General features: G+C 48.0%; 1 protein-coding gene across 1 annotated transcript in view; it reads left to right on the top strand.

The window, feature by feature from the left end:
- LOC147740889 (uncharacterized) overlaps window positions 1–24,623 on the top strand; it is an 88,231-nt gene that overhangs the window by 40,657 nt on the left and 22,951 nt on the right. The gene's annotated exons all lie outside the window — the stretch shown is intronic.

Raw genomic sequence — 24,623 nt, 5'->3', positions numbered from 1 at the left:
TGCCCTGTTCCCATGATGCACTGGGCCAGGGTCAGACTAATTTGCATATAGCCAAGTTCTGAGCTGGGATGGTGCAGTGAGCTAAAAAACGGTGAAGGATCAAGCCCTGATCTTTGGACTGGGTAAGAGTGGTCTGCTTAATTCAGACACTCTGTTTATCACCACCCCCTTTTCTGTATCATTTTTGTCCACCATAAGCGTGGAAGGGTATACTCAGATGTGAGTCCCTTGCTCATTGCACCATCAGGATTCAAGCAAGCCGGGCCGAAGACGGCTGAAATGCCAGAAACCGGTCCCTGGTAGCTTGTTTCCTTCCCAGTATAAGAATTGGCTTGGTAGTTTGGTCTGCCCTGTTCCCATGATGCACTGGGCCAGGGTCAGACTAATTTGCATATAGCCAAGTTCTGAGCTGGGATGGTGCAGTGAGCTAAAAACAGTGAAGGATCAAGCCCTGATCTTTGGACTGGCATAAGAGTGGTCTGCTTAATTCAGACACTCTGTTCATCACCACCCCCTTTTCTGTATCATTTTTGTCCACCATAAGCGTGGAAGGGTATACTCAGATGTGAGTCCCTTGCTCATTGCACCATCAGGATTCAAGCAAGCCGGGCCGAAGACGGCTGAAATGCCAGAAACCGGTCCCCGGTAGCTTGTTTCCTTCCCAGTATAAGAATTGGCTTGGTAGTTTGGTCTGCCCTGTTCCCATGATGCACTGGGCCAGGGTCAGACTAATTTGCATATAGCCAAGTTCTGAGCTGGGATGGTGCAGTGAGCTAAAAAACGGTGAAGGATCAAGCCCTGATCTTTGGACTGGGTAAGAGTGGTCTGCTTAATACAGACACTCTGTTCATCACCACCCCCTTTTCTGTATCATTTTTGTCCACCATAAGCGTGGAAGGGTATACTCAGATGTGAGTCCCTTGCTCATTGCACCATCAGGATTCAAGCAAGCCGGGCCGAAGACGGCTGAAATGCCAGAAACCGGTCCCCGGTAGCTTGTTTCCTTCCCAGTATAAGAATTGGCTTGGTAGTTTGGTCTTCCCTGTTCCCATGATGCACTGGGCCAGGGTCAGACTAATTTGCATATAGCCAAGTTCTGAGCTGGGATGGTGCAGTGAGCTAAAAAATGGTGAAGGATCAAGCCCTGATCTTTGGACTGGGTAAGAGTGGTCTGCTTAATTCAGACACTCTGTTCATCACCACCCCCTTTTCTGTATCATTTTTGTCCACCATAAGCTTGGAAGGGTATACTCAGATGTGAGTCCCTTGCTCATTGCACCATCAGGATTCAAGCAAGCCGGGCCGAAGACGGCTGAAATGCCAGAAACCGGTCCCCGGTAGCTTGTTTCCTTCCCAGTATAAGAATTGGCTTGGTAGTTTGGTCTGCCCTGTTCCCATGATGCACTGGGCCAGGGTCAGACTAATTTGCATATAGCCAAGTTCTGAGCTGGGATGGTGCAGTGAGCTAAAAAACGGTGAAGGATCAAGCCCTGATCTTTGGACTGGGTAAGAGTGGTCTGCTAAATTCAGACACTCTGTTCATCACCACCCCCTTTTCTGTATCATTTTTGTCCACCATAAGCGTGGAAGGGTATACTCAGATGTGAGTCCCTTGCTCATTGCACCATCAGGATTCAAGCAAGCCGGGCCGAAGACGGCTGAAATGCCAGAAACCGGTCCCTGGTAGCTTGTTTCCTTCCCAGTATAAGAATTGGCTTGGTAGTTTGGTCTGCCCTGTTCCCATGATGCACTGGGCCAGGGTCAGACTAATTTGCATATAGCCACGTTCTGAGCTGGGATGGTGCAGTGAGCTAAAAACGGTGAAGGATCAAGCCCTGATCTTTGGACTGGCATGAGTGGTCTGCTTAATTCAGACACTCTGTTCATCACCACCCCCTTTTCTGTATCATTTTTGTCCACCATAAGCGTGGAAGGGTATACTCAGATGTGAGTCCCTTGCTCATTGCACCATCAGGATTCAAGCAAGCCGGGCCGAAGACGGCTGAAATGCCAGAAACCGGTCCCCGGTAGCTTGTTTCCTTCCCAGTATAAGAATTGGCTTGGTAGTTTGGTCTGCCCTGTTCCCATGATGCACTGGGCCAGGGTCAGACTAATTTGCATATAGCCAAGTTCTGAGCTGGGATGGTGCAGTGAGCTAAAAAACGGTGAAGGATCAAACCCTGATCTTTGGACTGGGTAAGAGTGGTCTGCTTAATACAGACACTCTGTTCATCACCACCCCCTTTTCTGTATCATTTTTGTCCACCATAAGCGTGGAAGGGTATACTCAGATGTGAGTCCCTTGCTCATTGCACCATCAGGATTCAAGCAAGCCGGGCCGAAGACGGCTGAAATGCCAGAAACCGGTCCCCGGTAGCTTGTTTCCTTCCCAGTATAAGAATTGGCTTGGTAGTTTGGTCTTCCCTGTTCCCATGATGCACTGGGCCAGGGTCAGACTAATTTGCATATAGCCAAGTTCTGAGCTGGGATGGTGCAGTGAGCTAAAAAACGGTGAAGGATCAAGCCCTGATCTTTGGACTGGGTAAGAGTGGTCTGCTTAATTCAGACACTCTGTTCATCACCACCCCCTTTTCTGTATCATTTTTGTCCACCATAAGCGTGGAAGGGTATACTCAGATGTGAGTCCCTTGCTCATTGCACCATCAGGATTCAAGCAAGGCGGGCCGAAGACGGCTGAAATGCCAGAAACCGGTCCCCGGTAGCTTGTTTCCTTCCCAGTATAAGAATTGGCTTGGTAGTTTGGTCTGCCCTGTTCCCATGATGCACTGGGCCAGGGTCAGACTAATTTGCATATAGCCAAGTTCTGAGCTGGGATGGTGCAGTGAGCTAAAAAACGGTGAAGGATCAAGCCCTGATCTTTGGACTGGGTAAGAGTGGTCTACTTAATTCAGACACTCTGTTCATCACCACCCCCTTTTCTGTATCATTTTTGTCCACCATAAGCGTGGAAGGGTATACTCAGATGTGAGTCCCTTGCTCATTGCACCATCAGGATTCAAGCAAGCCGGGCCGAAGACGGCTGAAATGCCAGAAACCGGTCCCCGGTAGCTTGTTTCGTTCCCAGTATAAGAATTGGCTTGGTAGTTTGGTCTGCCCTGTTCCCATGATGCACTGGGCCAGGGTCAGACTAATTTGCATATATCCAAGTTCTGAGCTGGGATGGTGCAGTGAGCTAAAAAACGGTGAAGGATCAAGCCCTGATCTTTGGACTGGGTAAGAGTGGTCTGCTAAATTCAGACACTCTGTTCATCACCACCCACTTTTCTGTATCATTTTTGTCCACCATAAGCGTGGAAGGGTATACTCAGATGTGAGTCCCTTGCTCATTGCACCATCAGGATTCAAGCAAGCCGGGCCGAAGACGACTGAAATGCCAGAAACCGGTCCCCGGTAGCTTGTTTCCTTCCCAGTATAAGAATTGGCTTGGTAATTTGGTCTGCCCTGTTCCCATGATGCACTGGGCCAGGGTCAGACTAATTTGCATATAGCCAAGTTCTGAGCTGGGATGGTGCAGTGAGCTAAAAACGGTGAAGGATCAAGCCCTGATCTTTGGACTGGCATAAGAGTGGTCTGCTTAATTCAGACACTCTGTTCATCACCACCCCCTTTTCTGTATCATTTTTGTCCACCATAAGCGTGGAAGGGTATACTCAGATGTGAGTCCCTTGCTCATTGCACCATCAGGATTCAAGCAAGCCGGGCCGAAGACGGCTGAAATGCCAGAAACCGGTCCCCGGTAGCTTGTTTCCTTCCCAGTATAAGAATTGGCTTGGTAGTTTGGTCTGCCCTGTTCCCATGATGCACTGGGCCAGGGTCAGACTAATTTGCATATAGCCAAGTTCTGAGCTGGGATGGTGCAGTGAGCTAAAAAACGGTGAAGGATCAAGCCCTGATCTTTGGACTGGGTAAGAGTGGTCTGCTTAATACAGACACTCTGTTCATCACCACCCCCTTTTCTGTATCATTTTTGTCCACCATAAGCGTGGAAGGGTATACTCAGATGTGAGTCCCTTGCTCATTGCACCATCAGGATTCAAGCAAGCCGGGCCGAAGACGGCTGAAATGCCAGAAACCGGTCCCCGGTAGCTTGTTTCCTTCCCAGTATAAGAATTGGCTTGGTAGTTTGGTCTTCCCTGTTCCCATGATGCACTGGGCCAGGGTCAGACTAATTTGCATATAGCCAAGTTCTGAGCTGGGATGGTGCAGTGAGCTAAAAAACGGTGAAGGATCAAGCCCTGATCTTTGGACTGGGTAAGAGTGGTCTGCTTAATTCAGACACTCTGTTCATCACCACCCCCTTTTCTGTATCATTTTTGTCCACCATAAGCGTGGAAGGGTATACTCAGATGTGAGTCCCTTGCTCATTGCACCATCAGGATTCAAGCAAGCCGGGCCGAAGACGGCTGAAATGCCAGAAACCGGTCCCCGGTAGCTTGTTTCCTTCCCAGTATAAGAATTGGCTTGGTAGTTTGGTCTGCCCTGTTCCCATGATGCACTGGGCCAGGGTCAGACTAATTTGCATATAGCCAAGTTCTGAGCTGGGATGGTGCAGTGAGCTAAAAAACGGTGAAGGATCAAGCCCTGATCTTTGGACTGGGTAAGAGTGGTCTACTTAATTCAGACACTCTGTTCATCACCACCCCCTTTTCTGTATCATTTTTGTCCACCATAAGCATGGAAGGGTATACTCAGATGTGAGTCCCTTGCTCATTGCACCATCAGGATTCAAGCAAGCCGGGCCGAAGACGGCTGAAATGCCAGAAACCGGTCCCCGGTAGCTTGTTTCCTTCCCAGTATAAGAATTGGCTTGGTAGTTTGGTCTGCCCTGTTCCCATGATGCACTGGGCCAGGGTCAGACTAATTTGCATATAGCCAAGTTCTGAGCTGGGATGGTGCAGTGAGCTAAAAAACGGTGAAGGATCAAGCCCTGATCTTTGGACTGGGTAAGAGTGGTCTGCTAAATTCAGACACTCTGTTCATCACCACCCCCTTTTCTGTATCATTTTTGTCCACCATAAGCGTGGAAGGGTATACTCAGATGTGAGTCCCTTGCTCATTGCACCATCAGGATTCAAGCAAGCCGGGCCGAAGACGGCTGAAATGCCAGAAACCGGTCCCCGTTAGCTTGTTTACTTCCCAGTATAAGAATTGGCTTGGTAATTTGGTCTGCCCTGTTCCCATGATGCACTGGGCCAGGGTCAGACTAATTTGCATATAGCCAAGTTCTGAGCTGGGATGGTGCAGTGAGCTAAAAAACGGTGAAGGATCAAGCCCTGATCTTTGGACTGGGTAATAGTGGTCTGCTTAATTCAGACACTCTGTTCATCACCACCCCCTTTTCTGTATCATTTTTGTCCACCATAAGCGTGGAAGGGTATACTCAGATGTGAGTCCCTTGCTCATTGCACCATCAGGATTCAAGCAAGCCGGGCCGAAGACGGCTGAAATGCCAGAAACCGGTCCCCGGTAGCTTGTTTCCTTCCCAGTATAAGAATTGGCTTGGTAGTTTGGTCTGCCCTGTTCCCATGATGCACTGGGCCAGCGTCAGACTAATTTGCATATAGCCAATTTCTGAGCTGGGATGGTGCAGTGAGCTAAAAAACGGTGAAGGATCAAGCCCTGATCTTTGGACTGGGTAAGAGTGGTCTGCTTAATTCAGACACTCTGTTCATCACCACCCCCTTTTTTGTATCATTGTTGTCCACCATAAGCGTGGAAGGGTATACTCAGATGTGAGTCCCTTGCTCATTGCACCATCAGGATTCAAGCAAGCCGGGCCGAAGACGGCTGAAATGCCAGAAACCGGTCCCCGGTAGCTTGTTTCCTTCCCAGTATAAGAATTGGCTTGGTAGTTTGGTCTGCCCTGTTCCCATGATGCACTGGGCCAGGGTCAGACTAATTTGCATATAGCCAAGTTCTGAGCTGGGATGGTGCAGTGAGCTAAAAAACGGTGAAGGATCAAGCCCTGATCTTTGGACTGGGTAAGAGTGGTCTGCTTAATTCAGACACTCTGTTCATCACCACCTCCTTTTCTGTATCATTTTTGTCCACCATAAGCGTGGAAGGGTATACTCAGATGTGAGTCCCTTGCTCATTGCACCATCAGGATTCAAGCAAGTCGGGCCGAAGACGGCTGAAATGCCAGAAACCGGTCCCCGGTAGCTTGTTTCCTTCCCAGTATAAGAATTGGCTTGGTAGTTTGGTCTGCCCTGTTCCCATGATGCACTGGGCCAGGGTCAGACTAATTTGCATATAGCCAAGTTCTGAGCTGGGATGGTGCAGTGAGCTAAAAAACGGTGAAGGATCAAGCCCTGATCATTGGACTGGGTAAGAGTGGTCTGCTTAATTCAGACACTCTGTTCATCACCACCCCCTTTTCTGTATCATTTTTGTCCACCATAAGCGTGGAAGGGTATACTCAGATGTGAGTCCCTTGCTCATTGCACCATCAGGATTCAAGCAAGCCGGGCCGAAGACGGCTGAAATGCCAGAAACCGGTCCCCGTTAGCTTGTTTACTTCCCAGTATAAGAATTGGCTTGGTAATTTGGTCTGCCCTGTTCCCATGATGCACTGGGCCAGGGTCAGACTAATTTGCATATAGCCAAGTTCTGAGCTGGGATGGTGCAGTGAGCTAAAAAACGGTGAAGGATCAAGCCCTGATCTTTGGACTGGGTAATAGTGGTCTGCTTAATTCAGACACTCTGTTCATCACCACCCCCTTTTCTGTATCATTTTTGTCCACCATAAGCGTGGAAGGGTATACTCAGATGTGAGTCCCTTGCTCATTGCACCATCAGGATTCAAGCAAGCCGGGCCGAAGACGGCTGAAATGCCAGAAACCGGTCCCCGGTAGCTTGTTTCCTTCCCAGTATAAGAATTGGCTTGGTAGTTTGGTCTGCCCTGTTCCCATGATGCACTGGGCCAGGGTCAGACTAATTTGCATATAGCCAATTTCTGAGCTGGGATGGTGCAGTGAGCTAAAAAACGGTGAAGGATCAAGCCCTGATCTTTGGACTGGGTAAGAGTGGTCTGCTTAATTCAGACACTCTGTTCATCACCACCCCCTTTTTTGTATCATTGTTGTCCACCATAAGCGTGGAAGGGTATACTCAGATGTGAGTCCCTTGCTCATTGCACCATCAGGATTCAAGCAAGCCGGGCCGAAGACGGCTGAAATGCCAGAAACCGGTCCCCGGTAGCTTGTTTCCTTCCCAGTATAAGAATTGGCTTGGTAGTTTGGTCTGCCCTGTTCCCATGATGCACTGGGCCAGGGTCAGACTAATTTGCATATAGCCAAGTTCTGAGCTGGGATGGTGCAGTGAGCTAAAAAACGGTGAAGGATCAAGCCCTGATCTTTGGACTGGGTAAGAGTGGTCTGCTTAATTCAGACACTCTGTTCATCACCACCTCCTTTTCTGTATCATTTTTGTCCACCATAAGCGTGGAAGGGTATACTCAGATGTGAGTCCCTTGCTCATTGCACCATCAGGATTCAAGCAAGTCGGGCCGAAGACGGCTGAAATGCCAGAAACCGGTCCCCGGTAGCTTGTTTCCTTCCCAGTATAAGAATTGGCTTGGTAGTTTGGTCTGCCCTGTTCCCATGATGCACTGGGCCAGGGTCAGACTAATTTGCATATAGCCAAGTTCTGAGCTGGGATGGTGCAGTGAGCTAAAAAACGGTGAAGGATCAAGCCCTGATCATTGGACTGGGTAAGAGTGGTCTGCTTAATTCAGACACTCTGTTCATCACCACCCCCTTTTCTGTATCATTTTTGTCCACCATAAGCGTGGAAGGGTATACTCAGATGTGAGTCCCTTGCTCATTGCACCATCAGGATTCAAGCAAGTCGGGCCGAAGACGGCTGAAATGCCAGAAACCGGTCCCCGGTAGCTTGTTTCCTTCCCAGTATAAGAATTGGCTTGGTAGTTTGGTCTGCCCTGTTCCCATGATGCACTGGGCCAGGGTCAGACTAATTTGCATATAGCCAAGTTCTGAGCTGGGATGGTGCAGTGAGCTAAAAAACGGTGAAGGATCAAGCCCTGATCATTGGACTGGGTAAGAGTGGTCTGCTTAATTCAGACACTCTGTTCATCACCACCCCCTTTTCTGTATCATTTTTGTCCACCATAAGCGTGGAAGGGTATACTCAGATGTGAGTCCCTTGCTCATTGCACCATCAGGATTCAAGCAAGCCGGGCCGAAGACGGCTGAAATGCCAGAAACCGGTCCCCGGTAGCTTGTTTCCTTCCCAGTATAAGAATTGGCTTGGTAGTTTGGTCTGCCCTGTTCCCATGATGCGCTGGGCCAGGGTCAGACTAATTTGCATATAGCCAAGTTCTGAGCTGGGATGGTGCAGTGAGCTAAAAAACGGTGAAGGATCAAGCCCTGATCTTTGGACTGGGTAAGAGTGGTCTGCTTAATTCAGACACTCTGTTCATCACCACCCCCTTTTCTGTATCATTTTTGTCCACCATAAGCGTGGAAGGGTATACTCAGATGTGAGTCCCTTGCTCATTGCACCATCAGGATTCAAGCAAGTCGGGCCGAAGATGGCTGAAATGCCAGAAACCGGTCCTCGGTAGCTTGTTTCCTTCCCAGTATAAGAATTGGCTTGGTAGTTTGGTCTGCCCTGTTCCCATGATGCACTGGGCCAGGGTCAGACTAATTTGCATATAGCCAAGTTCTGAGCTGGGATGGTGCAGTGAGCTAAAAAACAGTGAAGGATCAAGCCCTGATCTTTGGACTGGGTAAGAGTGGTCTGCTTAATTCAGACACTCTGTTCATCACCACCCCCTTTTCTGTATCATTTTTGTCCACCATAAGCGTGGAAGGGTATACTCAGATGTGAGTCCCTTGCTCATTGCACCATCAGGATTCAAGCAAGCCGGGCCGAAGACGGCTGAAATGCCAGAAACCGGTCCCCGGTAGCTTGTTTCCTTCCCAGTATAAGAATTGGCTTGGTAGTTTGGTCTGCCCTGTTCCCATGATGCACTGGGCCAGGGTCAGACTAATTTGCATATAGCCAAGTTCTGAGCTGGGATGGTGCAGTGAGCTAAAAAACGGTGAAGGATCAAGCCCTGATCTTTGGACTGGGTAAGAGTGGTCTGCTTAATTCAGACACTCTGTTCATCACCACCCCCTTTTCTGTATCATTTTTGTCCACCATAAGCGTGGAAGGGTATACTCAGATGTGAGTCCCTTGCTTATTGCACCATCAGGATTCAAGCAAGCCGGGCCGAAGACGGCTGAAATGCCAGAAACCGGTCCCCGGTAGCTTGTTTCCTTCCCAGTATAAGAATTGGCTTGGTAGTTTGGTCTGCCCTGTTCCCATGATGCACTGGGCCAGGGTCAGACTAATTTGCATATAGCCAAGATCTGAGCTGGGATGGTGCAGTGAGCTAAAAAACGGTTAAGGATCAAGCCCTGATCTTTGGACTGGGTAAGAGTGGTCTGCTTAATTCAGACACTCTGTTCATCACCACCCCCTTTTCTGTATCATTTTTGTCCACCATAAGCGTGGAAGGGTATACTCAGATGTGAGTCCCTTGCTCATTGCACCATCAGGATTCAAGCAAGCCGGGCCGAAGACGGCTGAAATGCCAGAAACCGGTCCCTGGTAGCTTGTTTCCTTCCCAGTATAAGAATTGGCTTGGTAGTTTGGTCTGCCCTGTTCCCATGATGCACTGGGCCAGGGTCAGACTAATTTGCATATAGCCAAGTTCTGAGCTGGGATGGTGCAGTGAGCTAAAAAACGGTGAAGGATCAAGCCCTGATCTTTGGACTGGCATAAGAGTGGTCTGCTTAATTCAGACACTCTGTTCATCACCACCCCCTTTTCTGTATCATTTTTGTCCACCATAAGCATGGAAGGGTATATTCAGATGTGAGTCCCTTACTCATTGCACCATCAGGATTCAAGCAAGCCGGGCCGAAGACGGCTGAAATGCCAGAAACCGGTCCCCGGTAGCTTGTTTCCTTCCCAGTATAAGAATTGGCTTGGTAGTTTGGTCTGCCCTGTTCCCATGATGCACTGGGCCATGGTCAGACTAATTTGCATATAGCCAAGTTCTGAGCTGGGATGGTGCAGTGAGCTAAAAAACGGTGAAGGATCAAGCCCTGATCTTTGGACTGGGTAAGAGTGGTCTGCTTAATTCAGACACTCTGTTCATCACCACCCCCTTTTCTGTATCATTTTTGTCCACCATAAGCGTGGAAGGGTATACTCAGATGTGAGTCCCTTGCTCATTGCACCATCAGGATTCAAGCAAGCCGGGCCGAAGACGGCTGAAATGCCAGAAACCGGTCCCCGGTAGCTTGTTTCCTTCCCAGTATAAGAATTGGCTTGGTAGTTTGGTCTGCCCTGTTCCCATGATGCACTGGGCCAGGGTCAGACTAATTTGCATATAGCCAAGTTCTGAGCTGGGATGGTGCAGTGAGCTAAAAAACGGTGAAGGATCAAGCCCTGATCTTTGGACTGGGTAAGAGTGGTCTGCTTAATTCAGACACTCTGTTCATCACCACCCCCTTTTCTGTATCATTTTTGTCCACCATAAGCGTGGAAGGGTATACTCAGATGTGAGTCCCTTGCTCATTGCACCATCAGGATTCAAGCAAGCCGGGCCAAAGACGGCTGAAATGCCAGAAACCGGTCCCCGGTAGCTTGTTTCCTTCCCAGTATAAGAATTGGCTTGGTAGTTTGGTCTGCCCTGTTCCCATGATGCACTGGGCCAGGGTCAGACTAATTTGCATATAGCCAAGTTCTGAGCTGGGATGGTGCAGTGAGCTAAAAAACGGTGAAGGATCAAGCCCTGATCTTTGGACTGGGTAAGAGTGGTCTGCTTAATTCAGACACTCTGTTCATCACCACCCCCTTTTCTGTATCATTTTTGTCCACCATAAGCGTGGAAGGGTATACTCAGATGTGAGTCCCTTGCTCATTGCACCATCAGGATTCAAGCAAGCCGGGCCGAAGACGGCTGAAATGCCAGAAACCGGTCCCCGGTAGCTTGTTTCCTTCCCAGTATAAGAATTGGCTTGGTAGTTTGGTCTGCCCTGTTCCCATGATGCACTGGGCCAGGGTCAGACTAATTTGCATATAGCCAAGTTCTGAGCTGGGATGGTGCAGTGAGCTAAAAAACGGTGAAGGATCAAGCCCCGATCTTTGGACTGGGTAAGAGTGGTCTGCTTAATTCAGACACTCTGTTCATCACCACCCCCTTTTTTGTATCATTTTTGTCCACCATAAGCGTGGAAGGGTATACTCAGATGTGAGTCCCTTGCTCATTGCACCATCAGGATTCAAGCAAGCCGGGCCGAAGACGGCTGAAATGCCAGAAACCGGTCCCCGGTAGCTTGTTTCCTTCCCAGTATAAGAATTGCCTTGGTAGTTTGGTCTGCCCTGTTCCCATGATGCACTGGGCCAGGGTCAGACTAATTTGCATATAGCCAAGTTCTGAGCTGGGATGGTGCAGTGAGCTAAAAAACGGTGAAGGATCAAGCCCTGATCTTTGGACTGGGTAAGAGTGGTCTGCTTAATTCAGACACTCTGTTCATCACCACCCCCTTTTCTGTATCATTTTTGTCCACCATAAGCGTGGAAGGGTATACTCAGATGTGAGTCCCTTGCTCATTGCACCATCAGGATTCAAGCAAGTCGGGCCGAAGACGGCTGAAATGCCAGAAACCGGTCCCCGGTAGCTTGTTTCCTTCCCAGTATAAGAATTGGCTTGGTAGTTTGTTCTGCCCTGTTCCCATGATGCACTGGGCCATGGTCAGACTAATTTGCATATAGCCAAGTTCTGAGCTGGGATGGTGCAGTGAGCTAAAAAACGGTGAAGGATCAAGCCCTGATCTTTGGACTGGGTAAGAGTGGTCTGCTTAATTCAGACACTCTGTTCATCACCACCCCCTTTTCTGTATCATTTTTGTCCACCATAAGCGTGGAAGGGTATACTCAGATGTGAGTCCCTTGCTCATTGCACCATCAGGATTCAAGCAAGCCGGGCCGAAGACGGCTGAAATGCCAGAAACCGGTCCCCGGTAGCTTGTTTCCTTCCCAGTATAAGAATTGGCTTGGTAGTTTGGTCTGCCCTGTTCCCATGATGCACTGGGCCAGGGTCAGACTAATTTGCATATAGCCAAGTTCTGAGCTGGGATGGTGCAGTGAGCTAAAAAACGGTGAAGGATCAAGCCCTGATCTTTGGACTGGGTAAGAGTGGTCTGCTTAATTCAGACACTCTGTTCATCACCACCCCCTTTTCTGTATCATTTTTGTCCACCATAAGCGTGGAAGGGTATACTCAGATGTGAGTCCCTTGCTCATTGCACCATCAGGATTCAAGCAAGCCGGGCCGAAGACGGCTGAAATGCCAGAAACCGGTCCCCGGTAGCTTGTTTCCTTCCCAGTATAAGAATTGGCTTGGTAGTTTGGTCTGCCCTGTTCCCATGATGCACTGGGCCAGGGTCAGACTAATTTGCATATAGCCAAGTTCTGAGCTGGGATGGTGCAGTGAGCTAAAAAACGGTGAAGGATCAAGCCCTGATCTTTGGACTGGGTAAGAGTGGTCTGCTTAATTCAGACACTCTGTTCATCACCACCCCCTTTTTTGTATCATTTTTGTCCACCATAAGCGTGGAAGGGTATACTCAGATGTGATTCCCTTGCTCATTGCACCATCAGGATTCAAGCAAGCCGGGCCGAAGACGGCTGAAATGCCAGAAACTGGTCCCCGGTAGCTTGTTTCCTTCCCAGTATAAGAATTGGCTTGGTAGTCTGGTCTGCCCTGTTCCCATGATGCACTGGGCCAGGGTCAGACTAATTTGCATATAGCCAAGTTCTGAGCTGGGATGGTGCAGTGAGCTAAAAAACGGTGAAGGATCAAGCCCTGATCTTTGGACTGGGTAAGAGTGGTCTGCTTAATTCAGACACTCTGTTCATCACCACCCCCTTTTCTGTATCATTTTTGTCCACCATAAGCGTGGAAGGGTATACTCAGATGTGAGTCCCTTGCTCATTGCACCATCAGGATTCAAGCAAGCCGGGCCGAAGACGGCTGAAATGCCAGAAACCGGTCCCCGGTAGCTTGTTTCCTTCCCAGTATAAGAATTGGCTTGGTAGTTTGGTCTGCCCTGTTCCCATGATGCACTTGGCCAGGGTCCGACTAATTTGCATATAGCCAAGTTCTGAGCTGGGATGGTGCAGTGAGCTAAAAAAACGGTGAAGGATCAAGCCCTGATCTTTGGACTGGGTAAGAGTTGTCTACCTAATTCAGACACTCTGTTCATCACCACCCCCTTTTTTGTATCATTTTTGTCCACCATAAGCGTGGAAGGGTATACTCAGATGTGAGTCCCTTGCTCATTGCACCATCAGGATTCAAGCAAGCCGGGCCGAAGACGGTTGAAATGCCAGAAACCGGTCCCCGGTAGCTTGTTTCCTTCCCAGTATAAGAATTGGCTTGGTAGTTTGGTCTGCCCTGTTCCCATGATGCACTGGGCCAGGGTCAGACTAATTTGCATATAGCCAAGTTCTGAGCTGGGATGGTGCAGTGAGCTAAAAAACGGTGAAGGATCAAGCCCTGATCTTTGGACTGGGTAAGAGTGGTCTGCTTAATTCAGACACTCTGTTCATCACCACCCCCTTTTCTGTATCATTTTTGTCCACCATAAGCGTGGAAGGGTATACTCAGATGTGAGTCCCTTGCTCATTGCACCATCAGGATTCAAGCAAGCCGGGCCGAAGACGGCTGAAATGCCAGAAACCGGTCCCCGGTAGCTTGTTTCCTTCCCAGTATAAGAATTGGCTTGGTAGTTTGGTCTGCCCTGTTCCCATGATGCACTGGGCCAGGGTCAGACTAATTTGCATATAGCCAAGTTCTGAGCTGGGATGGTGCAGTGAGCTAAAAAACGGTGAAGGATCAAGCCCCGATCTTTGGACTGGGTAAGAGTGGTCTGCTTAATTCAGACACTCTGTTCATCACCACCCCCTTTTTTGTATCATTTTTGTCCACCATAAGCGTGGAAGGGTATACTCAGATGTGAGTCCCTTGCTCATTGCACCATCAGGATTCAAGCAAGCCGGGCCGAAGACGGCTGAAATGCCAGAAACCGGTCCCCGGTAGCTTGTTTCCTTCCCAGTATAAGAATTGCCTTGGTAGTTTGGTCTGCCCTGTTCCCATGATGCACTGGGCCAGGGTCAGACTAATTTGCATATAGCCAAGTTCTGAGCTGGGATGGTGCAGTGAGCTAAAAAACGGTGAAGGATCAAGCCCTGATCTTTGGACTGGGTAAGAGTGGTCTGCTTAATTCAGACACTCTGTTCATCACCACCCCCTTTTCTGTATCATTTTTGTCCACCATAAGCGTGGAAGGGTATACTCAGATGTGAGTCCCTTGCTCATTGCACCATCAGGATTCAAGCAAGTCGGGCCGAAGACGGCTGAAATGCCAGAAACCGGTCCCCGGTAGCTTGTTTCCTTCCCAGTATAAGAATTGGCTTGGTAGTTTGGTCTGCCCTGTTCCCATGATGCACTGGGCCAGGGTCAGACTAATTTGCATATAGCCAAGTTCTGAGCTGGGATGGTGCAGTGAGCTAAAAAACGGTGAAGGATCAAGCCCTGATCTTTGGACTGGGTAAGAGTGGTCTGCTTATTTCAGACACTCTGTTCATCACCACCCCCTTTTCTGTATCATTTTTGTCCACCATAAGCGTGGAAGGGTATACTCAGATGTGAGTCCCTTGCTCATTGCACCATCAGGATTCAAGCAAGTCGGGCCGAAGACGGCTGAAATGCCAGAAACCGTTCCTCGGTAGCTTGTTTCCTTCCCAGTATAAGAATTGGCTTGGTAGTTTGGTCTGCCCTGTTCCCATGATGCACTGGGCCAGGGTCAGACTAATTTGCATATAGCCAAGTTCTGAGCTGGGATGGTGCAGTGAGCTAAAAAACGGTGAAGGATCAAGCCCTGATCTTTGGACTGGGTAAGAGTGGTCTGCTTAATTCAGACACTCTGTTCATCACCACCCCCTTTTCTGTATCATTTTTGTCCACCATAAGCGTGGAAGGGTATACTCAGATGTGAGTCCCTTGCTCATTGCACCATCAGGATTCAAGCAAGCCGGGCCGAAGACGGCTGAAATGCCAGAAACCGGTCCCCGGTAGCTTGTTTCCTTCCCAGTATAAGAATTGGCTTGGTAGTTTGGTCTGCCCTGTTCCCATGATGCACTGGGCCAGGGTCAGACTAATTTGCATATAGCCAAGTTCTGAGCTGGGATGGTGCAGTGAGCTAAAAAACGGTGAAGGATCAAGCCCTGATCTTTGGACTGGGTAAGAGTGGTCTGCTTAATTCAGACACTCTGTTCATCACCACCCCCTTTTCTGTATCATTTTTGTCCACCATAAGCGTGGAAGGGTATACTCAGATGTGAGTCCCTTGCTTATTGCACCATCAGGATTCAAGCAAGCCGGGCCGAAGACGGCTGAAATGCCAGAAACCGGTCCCCGGTAGCTTGTTTCCTTCCCAGTATAAGAATTGGCTTGGTAGTTTGGTCTGCCCGGTTCCCATGATGCACTGGGCCAGGGTCAGACTAATTTGCATATAGCCAAGTTCTGAGCTGGGATGGTGCAGTGAGCTAAAAACGGTGAAGGATCAAGCCCTGATCTTTGGACTGGGTAAGAGTGGTCTGCTTAATTCAGACACTCTGTTCATCACCACCCCCTTTTCTGTATCATTTTTGTCCACCATAAGCGTGGAAGGGTATACTCAGATGTGAGTCCCTTGCTCATTGCACCATCAGGATTCAAGCAAGCCGGGCCGAAGACGGCTGAAATGCCAGAAACCGGTCCCTGGTAGCTTGTTTCCTTCCCAGTATAAGAATTGGCTTGGTAGTTTGGTCTGCCCTGTTCCCATGATGCACTGGGCCAGGGTCAGACTAATTTGCATATAGCCAAGTTCTGAGCTGGGATGGTGCAGTGAGCTAAAAAACGGTGAAGGATCAAGCCCTGATCTTTGGACTGGGTAAGAGTGGTCTGCTTAATTCAGACACTCTGTTCATCACCACCCCCTTTTTTGTATCATTTTTGTCCACCATAAGCGTGGATGGGTATACTCAGATGTGAGTCCCTTGCTCATTGCACCATCAGGATTCAAGCAAGCCGGGCCGAAGACGGCTGAAATGCCAGAAACCGGTCCCCGGTAGCTTGTTTCCTTCCCAGTATAAGAATTGGCTTGGTAGTTTGGTCTGCCCTGTTCCCATGATGCACTGGGCCAGGGTCAGACTAATTTGCATATAGCCAAGTTCTGAGCTGGGATGGTGCAGTGAGCTAAAAAACGGTGAAGGATCAAGCCCTGATCTTTGGACTGGGTAAGAGTGGTCTGCTTAATTCAGACACTCTGTTCATCACCACCCCCTTTTTTGTATCATTTTTGTCCACCATAAGCGTGGAAGGGTATACTCAGATGTGATTCCCTTGCTCATTGCACCATCAGGATTCAAGCAAGCCGGGCCGAAGACGGCTGAAATGCCAGAAACCGGTCCCCGGTAGCTTGTTTCCTTCCCAGTATAAGAATTGGCTTGGTAGTCTGGTCTGCCCTGTTCCCATGATGCACTGGGCCAGGGTCAGACTAATTTGCATATAGCCAAGTTCTGAGCTGGGATGGTGCAGTGAGCTAAAAAACGGTGAAGGATCAAGCCCTGATCTTTGGACTGGGTAAGAGTGGTCTGCTTAATTCAGACACTCTGTTCATCACCACCCCCTTTTCTGTATCATTTTTGTCCACCATAAGCGTGGAAGGGTATACTCAGATGTGAGTCCCTTGCTCATTGCACCATCAGGATTCAAGCAAGCCGGGCCAAAGACGGCTGAAATGCCAGAAACCGGTCCCCGGTAGCTTGTTTCCTTCCCAGTATAAGAATTGGCTTGGTAGTTTGGTCTGCCCTGTTCCCATGATGCACTGGGCCAGGGTCAGACTAATTTGCATATAGCCAAGTTCTGAGCTGGGATGGTGCAGTGAGCTAAAAAACGGTGAAGGATCAAGCCCTGATCTTTGGACTGGGTAAGAGTGGTCTGCTTAATTCAGACACTCTGTTCATCACCACCCCCTTTTCTGTATCATTTTTGTCCACCATAAGCGTGGAAGGGTATACTCAGATGTGATTCCCTTGCTCATTGCACCATCAGGATTCAAGCAAGCCGGGCCGAAGACGGCTGAAATGCCAGAAACCGGTCCCCGGTAGCTTGTTTCCTTCCCAGTATAAGAATTGGCTTGGTAGTTTGGTCTGCCCTGTTCCCATGATGCACTGGGCCAGGGTCAGACTAATTTGCATATAGCCAAGTTCTGAGCTGGGATGGTGCAGTGAGCTAAAAAACGGTGAAGGATCAAGCCCTGATCTTTGGACTGGGTAAGAGTGGTCTGCTTAATTCAGACACTCTGTTCATCACCACCCCCTTTTCTGTATCATTTTTGTCCACCATAAGCGTGGAAGGGTATACTCAGATGTGAGTCCCTTGCTCATTGCACCATCAGGATTCAAGCAAGCCGGGCCAAAGACGGCTGAAATGCCAGAAACCGGTCCCCGGTAGCTTGTTTCCTTCCCAGTATAAGAATTGGCTTGGTAGTTTGGTCTGCCCTGTTCCCATGATGCACTGGGCCAGGGTCAGACAAATTTGCATATAGCCAAGTTCTGAGCTGGGATGGTGCAGTGAGCTAAAAAACGGTGAAGGATCAAGCCCTGATCTTTGGACTGGGTAAGAGTGGTCTGCTTAATTCAGACACTCTGTTCATCACCACCCCCTTTTCTGTATCATTTTTGTCCACCATTAGCGTGGAAGGGTATACTCAGATGTGAGTCCCTTGCTCATTGCACCATCAGGATTCAAGCAAGCCGGGCCGAAGACGGCTGAAATGCCAGAAACCGGTCCCCGGTAGCTTGTTTCCTTCCCAGTATAAGAATTGGCTTGGTAGTTTGGTCTGCCCTGTTCCCATGATGCACTGGGCCAGGGTCAGACTAATTTGCATATAGCCAAGTTCTGAGCTGGGATGGTGCAGTGAGCTAAAAAACGGTGAAGGATCAAGCCCTGATCTTTGGACTGGGTAAGAGTGGTCTGCTTAATTCAGACACTCTGTTCATCACCACCCCCTTTTCTGTATCATTTTTGTCCACCATAAGCGTGGAAGGGTATACTCAGATGTGAGTCCCTTGCTCATTGCACCATCAGGATTCAAGCAAGCCGGGCCGAAGACGGCTGAAATGCTAGAAACCGGTCCCCGGTAGCTTGTTTCCTTCCCAGTATAAGAATTGGCTTGGTAGTTTGGTCTGCCCTGTTCCCATGATGCACTGGGCCAGGGTCAGACTAATTTGCATATAGCCAAGTTCTGAGCTGGGATGGTGCAGTGAGCTAAAAAACGGTGAAGGATCAAGCCCTGATCTTTGGACTGGGTAAGAGTGGTCTGCTTAATTCAGACACTCTGTTCATCACCACCCCCTTTTCTGTATCATTTTTGTCCACCATAAGCGTGGAAGGGTATACTCAGATGTGAGTCCCTTGCTCATTGCACCATCAGGATTCAAGCAAGTCGGGCCGAAGACGGCTGAAATGCCAGAAACCGGTCCTCGGTAGCTTGTTTCCTTCCCAGTATAAGAATTGGCTTGGTAGTTTGGTCTGCCCTGTTCCCATGATGCACTGGGCCAGGGTCAGACTAATTTGCATATAGCCAAGTTCTGAGCTGGGATGGTGCAGTGAGCTAAAAAACGGTGAAGGATCAAGCCCTGATCTTTGGACTGGGTAAGAGTGGTCTGCTTAATTCAGACACTCTGTTCATCACCACCCCCTTTTCTGTATCATTTTTGTCCACCATAAGCGTGGAAGGGTATACTCAGATGTGAGTCCCTTGCTCATTGCACCATCAGGATTCAAGCAAGCCGGGCCGAAGACGGCTGAAATGCCAGAAACCGGTCCCCGGTAGCTTGTTTCCTTCCCAGTATAAGAATTGGCTTGGTAGTTTGGTCTGCCCTGTTCCCATGATGCACTGGGCCAGGGTCAGACTAATTTGCATATAGCCAAGTTCTGAGCTGGGATGGTGCAGTGAGCTAAAAAACGGTGAAGGATCAAGCCCTGATCTTTGGACTGGGTAAGAGTGGTCTGCTGAATTCAGACACTCTGTTCATCACCACCCCCTTTTCTGTATCATTTTTGTCCACCATAAGCGTGGAAGGGTATACTCAGATGTGAGTCCCTTGCTCATTGCACCATCAGGATTCAAGCAAGCCGGGCCGAAGACGGCTGAAATGCCAGAAACCGGTCCCCGGTAGCTTGTTTCCTTCCCAGTATAAGAATTGGCTTGGTAGTTTGGTCTGCCCTGTTCCCATGATGCACTGGGCCAGGGTCAGACTAATTTGCATATAGCCAAGTTCTGAGCTGGGATGGTGCAGTGAGCTAAAAAACGGTGAAGGATCAAGCCCTGATCTTTGGACTGGGTAAGAGTTGTCTGCTTAATTCAGACACTCTGTTCATCACCACCCCCTTTTCTGTATCATTTTTGTCCACCATAAGCGTGGAAGGGTATACTCAGATGTGAGTCCCTTGCTCATTGCACCATCAGGATTCAAGCAAGCCGGGCTGAAGACGGCTGAAATGCTAGAAACCGGTCCCCGGTAGCTTGTTTCCTTCCCAGTATAAGAATTGGCTTGGTAGTTTGGTCTGCCCTGTTCCCATGATGCACTGGGCCAAGGTCAGACTAATTTGCATATAGCCAAGTTCTGAGCTGGGATGGTGCAGTGAGCTAAAAAACGGTGAAGGATCAAGCCCTGATCTTTGGACTGGGTAAGAGTGGTCTGCTTAATTCAGACACTCTGTTCATCACCACCCCCTTTTCTGTATCATTTTTGTCCACCATAAGCGTGGAAGGGTATACCCAGATGTGAGTCCCTTGCTCATTGCACCATCAGGATTCAAGCAAGCCGGGCCGAAGACGGCTGAAATGCCAGAAACCGGTCCCCGGTAGCTTGTTTCCTTCCCAGTATAAGAATTGGCTTGGTAGTTTGGTCTGCCCTGTTCCCATGATGCATTGGGCCAGGGTCAGACTAATTTGCATATAGCCAAGTTCTGAGCTGGGATGGTGCAGTGAGCTAAAAAACGGTGAAGGATCAAGCCCTGATCTTTGGACTGGGTAAGAGTGGTCTGCTGAATTCAGACACTCTGTTCATCACCACCCCCTTTTCTGTATCATTTTTGTCCACCATAAGCGTGGAAGGGTATACTCAGATGTGAGTCCCTTGCTCATTGCACCATCAGGATTCAAGCAAGCCGGGCCGAAGACGGCTGAAATGCCAGAAACCGGTCCCCGGTAGCTTGTTTCCTTCCCAGTATAAGAATTGGCTTGGTAGTTTGGTCTGCCCTGTTCCCATGATGCACTGGGCCAGGGTCAGACTAATTTGCATATAGCCAAGTTCTGAGCTGGGATGGTGCAGTGAGCTAAAAAACGGTGAAGGATCAAGCCCTGATCTTTGGACTGGGTAAGAGTTGTCTGCTTAATTCAGACACTCTGTTCATCACCACCCCCTTTTCTGTATCATTTTTGTCCACCATAAGCGTGGAAGGGTATACTCAGATGTGAGTCCCTTGCTCATTGCACCATCAGGATTCAAGCAAGCCGGGCTGAAGACGGCTGAAATGCTAGAAACCGGTCCCCGGTAGCTTGTTTCCTTCCCAGTATAAGAATTGGCTTGGTAGTTTGGTCTGCCCTGTTCCCATGATGCACTGGGCCAAGGTCAGACTAATTTGCATATAGCCAAGTTCTGAGCTGGGATGGTGCAGTGAGCTAAAAAACGGTGAAGGATCAAGCCCTGATCTTTGGACTGGGTAAGAGTGGTCTGCTTAATTCAGACACTCAGTTCATCACTACCCCCTTTTCTGTATCATTTTTGTCCACCATAAGCGTGGAAGGGTATACTCAGATGTGAGTCCCTTGCTCATTGCACCATCAGGATTCAAGCAAGCCGGGCCGAAGACGGCTGAAATGCCAGAAACCGGTCCCCGGTAGCTTGTTTCCTTCCCAGTATAAGAATTGGCTTGGTAGTTTGGTCTGCCCTGTTCCCATGATGCATTGGGCCAGGGTCAGACTAATTTGCATATAGCCAAGTTCTGAGCTGGGATGGTGCAGTGAGCTAAAAAACGGTGAAGGATCAAGCCCTGATCTTTGGACTGGGTAAGAGTGGTCTGCTTAATTCAGACACTCTGTTCATCACCACCCCCTTTTCTGTATCGTTCCATGGAAAACAGCGATATCCCCGCTATAGCTGGAATTTTTATCGCCTCTGTGATACGCTTTGTTAATAACGCGCTAAACGGACAATAAATTCCCGCGATAGATGGCGATAAATAAAAAAGCGCTAAGTGCGCTTTGCAATATGTATCGCCGTCTATTGATAATATGTCCCTAAGCCTGTGAGGCAAACTGCCAGTACAGTGCATGCTGGGAAATGGAAGCTGCTGGCTCTCTTAAAGCTACTGTGTGCACTGAGTGCAGCAAATCCACTTTTGACCTGACAGGTGCCTTTTCCTTCATTTATTCTAGGCTATTTTTCATAATAAAGCACATTTCGAATTTAAATGCTGCAATGAAGTTTAGATTTTTAATGTTAATTATATTGCTATGGTCTTTTATACAAATAAAATGCAGGTAAAGTTGATCTGCGACGGACTTACGGGGGTGTCACCAGACTGTTAAACCTTGAAGTGGCTAACTCCGAAGTCAGAAAATATGTTTAAAGAGGTGTTCCGGGGGCAGGCAGGACTATTCTATATTCATGACTTCTTTGAGAATACCTATGATTCATAACTAGGGCTACACATGAGCTACATTTCCTTCTAACCTAAAAATTCACTCAAACATCCTCCATCTGACACTCACTCATTACGTACTTCACTCACTTATTCTCCCTCTGACGCTCACTCATTACTTACTTTACTCAAACATCTTCCATCTTACACTCACTCATTACGTACTTCATACACTCATCCTCCCTCTGACACTCACTCTTTACGTAATTCACTCAAGCATCCTCCATCTGACACTCACTCATTACGTACTTCACTCACTCATCCTCCCTCTGACACTTACTCATTACGTACTTCACTCAAGCATCCTCCATCTGACACTCACTCATTACGTACTTCACTCAAACATCCTCCATCTGACACTCACTCATTACGTACTTCACTCAAACAGCTTCCATCTGACACTCACTCATTACGTACTTCACTCATTACACTACCCAAATACTCAGTAAAGCCTTCACTTACACACTCAAACCAAATTGAATTCATTTTATTTTGGGCACACATGTGACCATAAGAGCACATGCAATAAACATCACAATCCAGCACAAAAAAAAAAAAAAAATATATATATATATATATATATACATATATATATATATCCAAGAGTCAGAGAATTAAAACACAATTTAAATGAAAAGCAGCAGCAAACAACAATTCCACCCAAATACATAAATTGGTCACAAAACAAACAACAGATTGCACACTAACTGTTATCTTACATAACAGGTGGATACATATAAAGTGCAGAGCGTAGTGCCAAAACACATGCTGAGCTCATTAAAGTGCATATGACTTCCATCATACAATGAGACCTTCCGGTTCAAACACTAATGTTTTCCTTCTGCTGACTGCACATTTTAAAAAAGAGCAAATGTTAACGCAGTTAGAGGGGGGATTTAGTTGTTGCAGATACACAAGGGCTAATCTGGAGGCTCTAATCCCCTGATTTCTTACAATCGAAATTACAAACTTTTTTGTAAAGTCAATAAAAACATTGCTAAATAAAGAAAATTGAAGGAGGCTTTGAGGGCAAGGCTTATCACATGAGCATAACAAGACTTTAGGGCACTCAAATTGGCCAAGGGGAAAACCAAGGTGCCACCTCACAAAACCTAACCTGACCCTAGTGAGCAGTAGATTGTCCCAGGAGCCATCCATCCACTCTAAGGGCCTGATTCTGATGCGGGTTGGAAAGTTTCCCGACTGAATTGGTTTGGAAATGGTTTCCGACCTACTCGGATCTGGAGAATTCGACCTACGGAGTATGATGCATCCGGATGCTTTCAGATACAATTTGGATGGAATCCCATTGACTTCAATGGGAGCATATCTTCCTAACCGTAACAGTATCAGACCCTAGGTGGGAATGCTTTCCTAACCGCATCGGAATCAGGCCCTAAGTATGGCTCCAGGGAAGGGGAAAGTGATTGTCCACATACTCTTTAACGGACCATTTATTGTAGTCATGGTCCTCCCTCAGAGCTCCCAACCTTGCCTTAAAATTGGTTCTGGACCACAAAACACAGTTTTTTTGGATTTTGGAAGGGTTGGTGAGAAGGCACGGTCTGCCCAACTTTGCTAGCTCTGTTTTGATATAATCAAACCAGGGGATATTCATAACTCTCTCACATACGAGGCAATCACAAATAATTTCCCTGTTTATCAATGCATTTGTATTTACCCAAATTGAACACCACAAAAGCAGAAGAGATAGCTAAATATACTATCCTAGGCGTACTCCATCCCAAGCCCCTGGCGTGCAATAAAGATAGAGCATGCAGATGGGGCACCCAGGAGTCGCCTGAGAACCTGAGCACCCAGGAGTTGCCTTAGCACCCTGTTTTGCTCCACTTGGAGGGGGGTTACATTTGAATACCCCCAAATGCCTATGCCAGAGGAATGGCTAGGGAGGCATTGCCTCTTGTAAACCTCCAAGAATGAGACTATGGGTTTTTTCCCAATTCATTTGGCCAAATTAACAATTTGGCCCACCACACAAAGTTTTGCCTCACCTTCATTACACATGGTCCCCAGTTACTCCTAGCATCCATTACTATTCCCAAGTAAATTCAAATTCACAATAAGCTTTATTCGATTTAAAATTATAAATCATGAAGGCACATTTTATCCCTTATTATTGCAGGCAACAAAACACATTGAAATAAAATGTGTTTAAAAGTAGTATAAATATCATATGTTAAAAGCCAGGTTCATATTCCACATTGTGTTCCTACATCTGATCACGCATTTCAAGTACATTGCTAAAGGGCTAGTGAACATTTCATACCGTAAAAGTTGTCTCAAACCTAATGTCTTTAGAGTGGGTACAATCCACCTTTTTTCTGGGAACAGTATAAAATTCACAGAATAAACAGATAATAAAACTGCACCATCTGTGTATAATAAAACTGGGACCCATTTCCTGCCCATTGAAGTAGCGTCTGAAACTGTTTTCGAGAGGGCTGTGCCAAGGCCATTAATGTGCAAAAAAACACAATATAGGGGCCAGGATGAAGCCCTGTTGCACCCCTCTCTCTATCTTAAAACTATCTATTTGTTCGCCTGCCCGGCCAAACCTTACTGATGTTGATAGTCATAATGAAGGGCCCTCAGGAATTGCACGAAATCATCCTCCATCCCCAGGTTGGATAAGATCCACCATAATTTGTACCTGACCACACTGTCAAGACTCAAACGCATGAGAAAGATCCATGAAGGCCAGGCAGACAGTGGCCTTGCTTGCGACAGTATATTTACTGAC

This window comes from Lissotriton vulgaris, chromosome 1_1, assembly GCF_964263255.1.
Source record: "Lissotriton vulgaris chromosome 1_1, aLisVul1.2, whole genome shotgun sequence".
Taxonomy (NCBI): domain Eukaryota; kingdom Metazoa; phylum Chordata; class Amphibia; order Caudata; family Salamandridae; genus Lissotriton; species Lissotriton vulgaris.
This window is presented reverse-complemented; position numbering and strand designations above follow the sequence as displayed.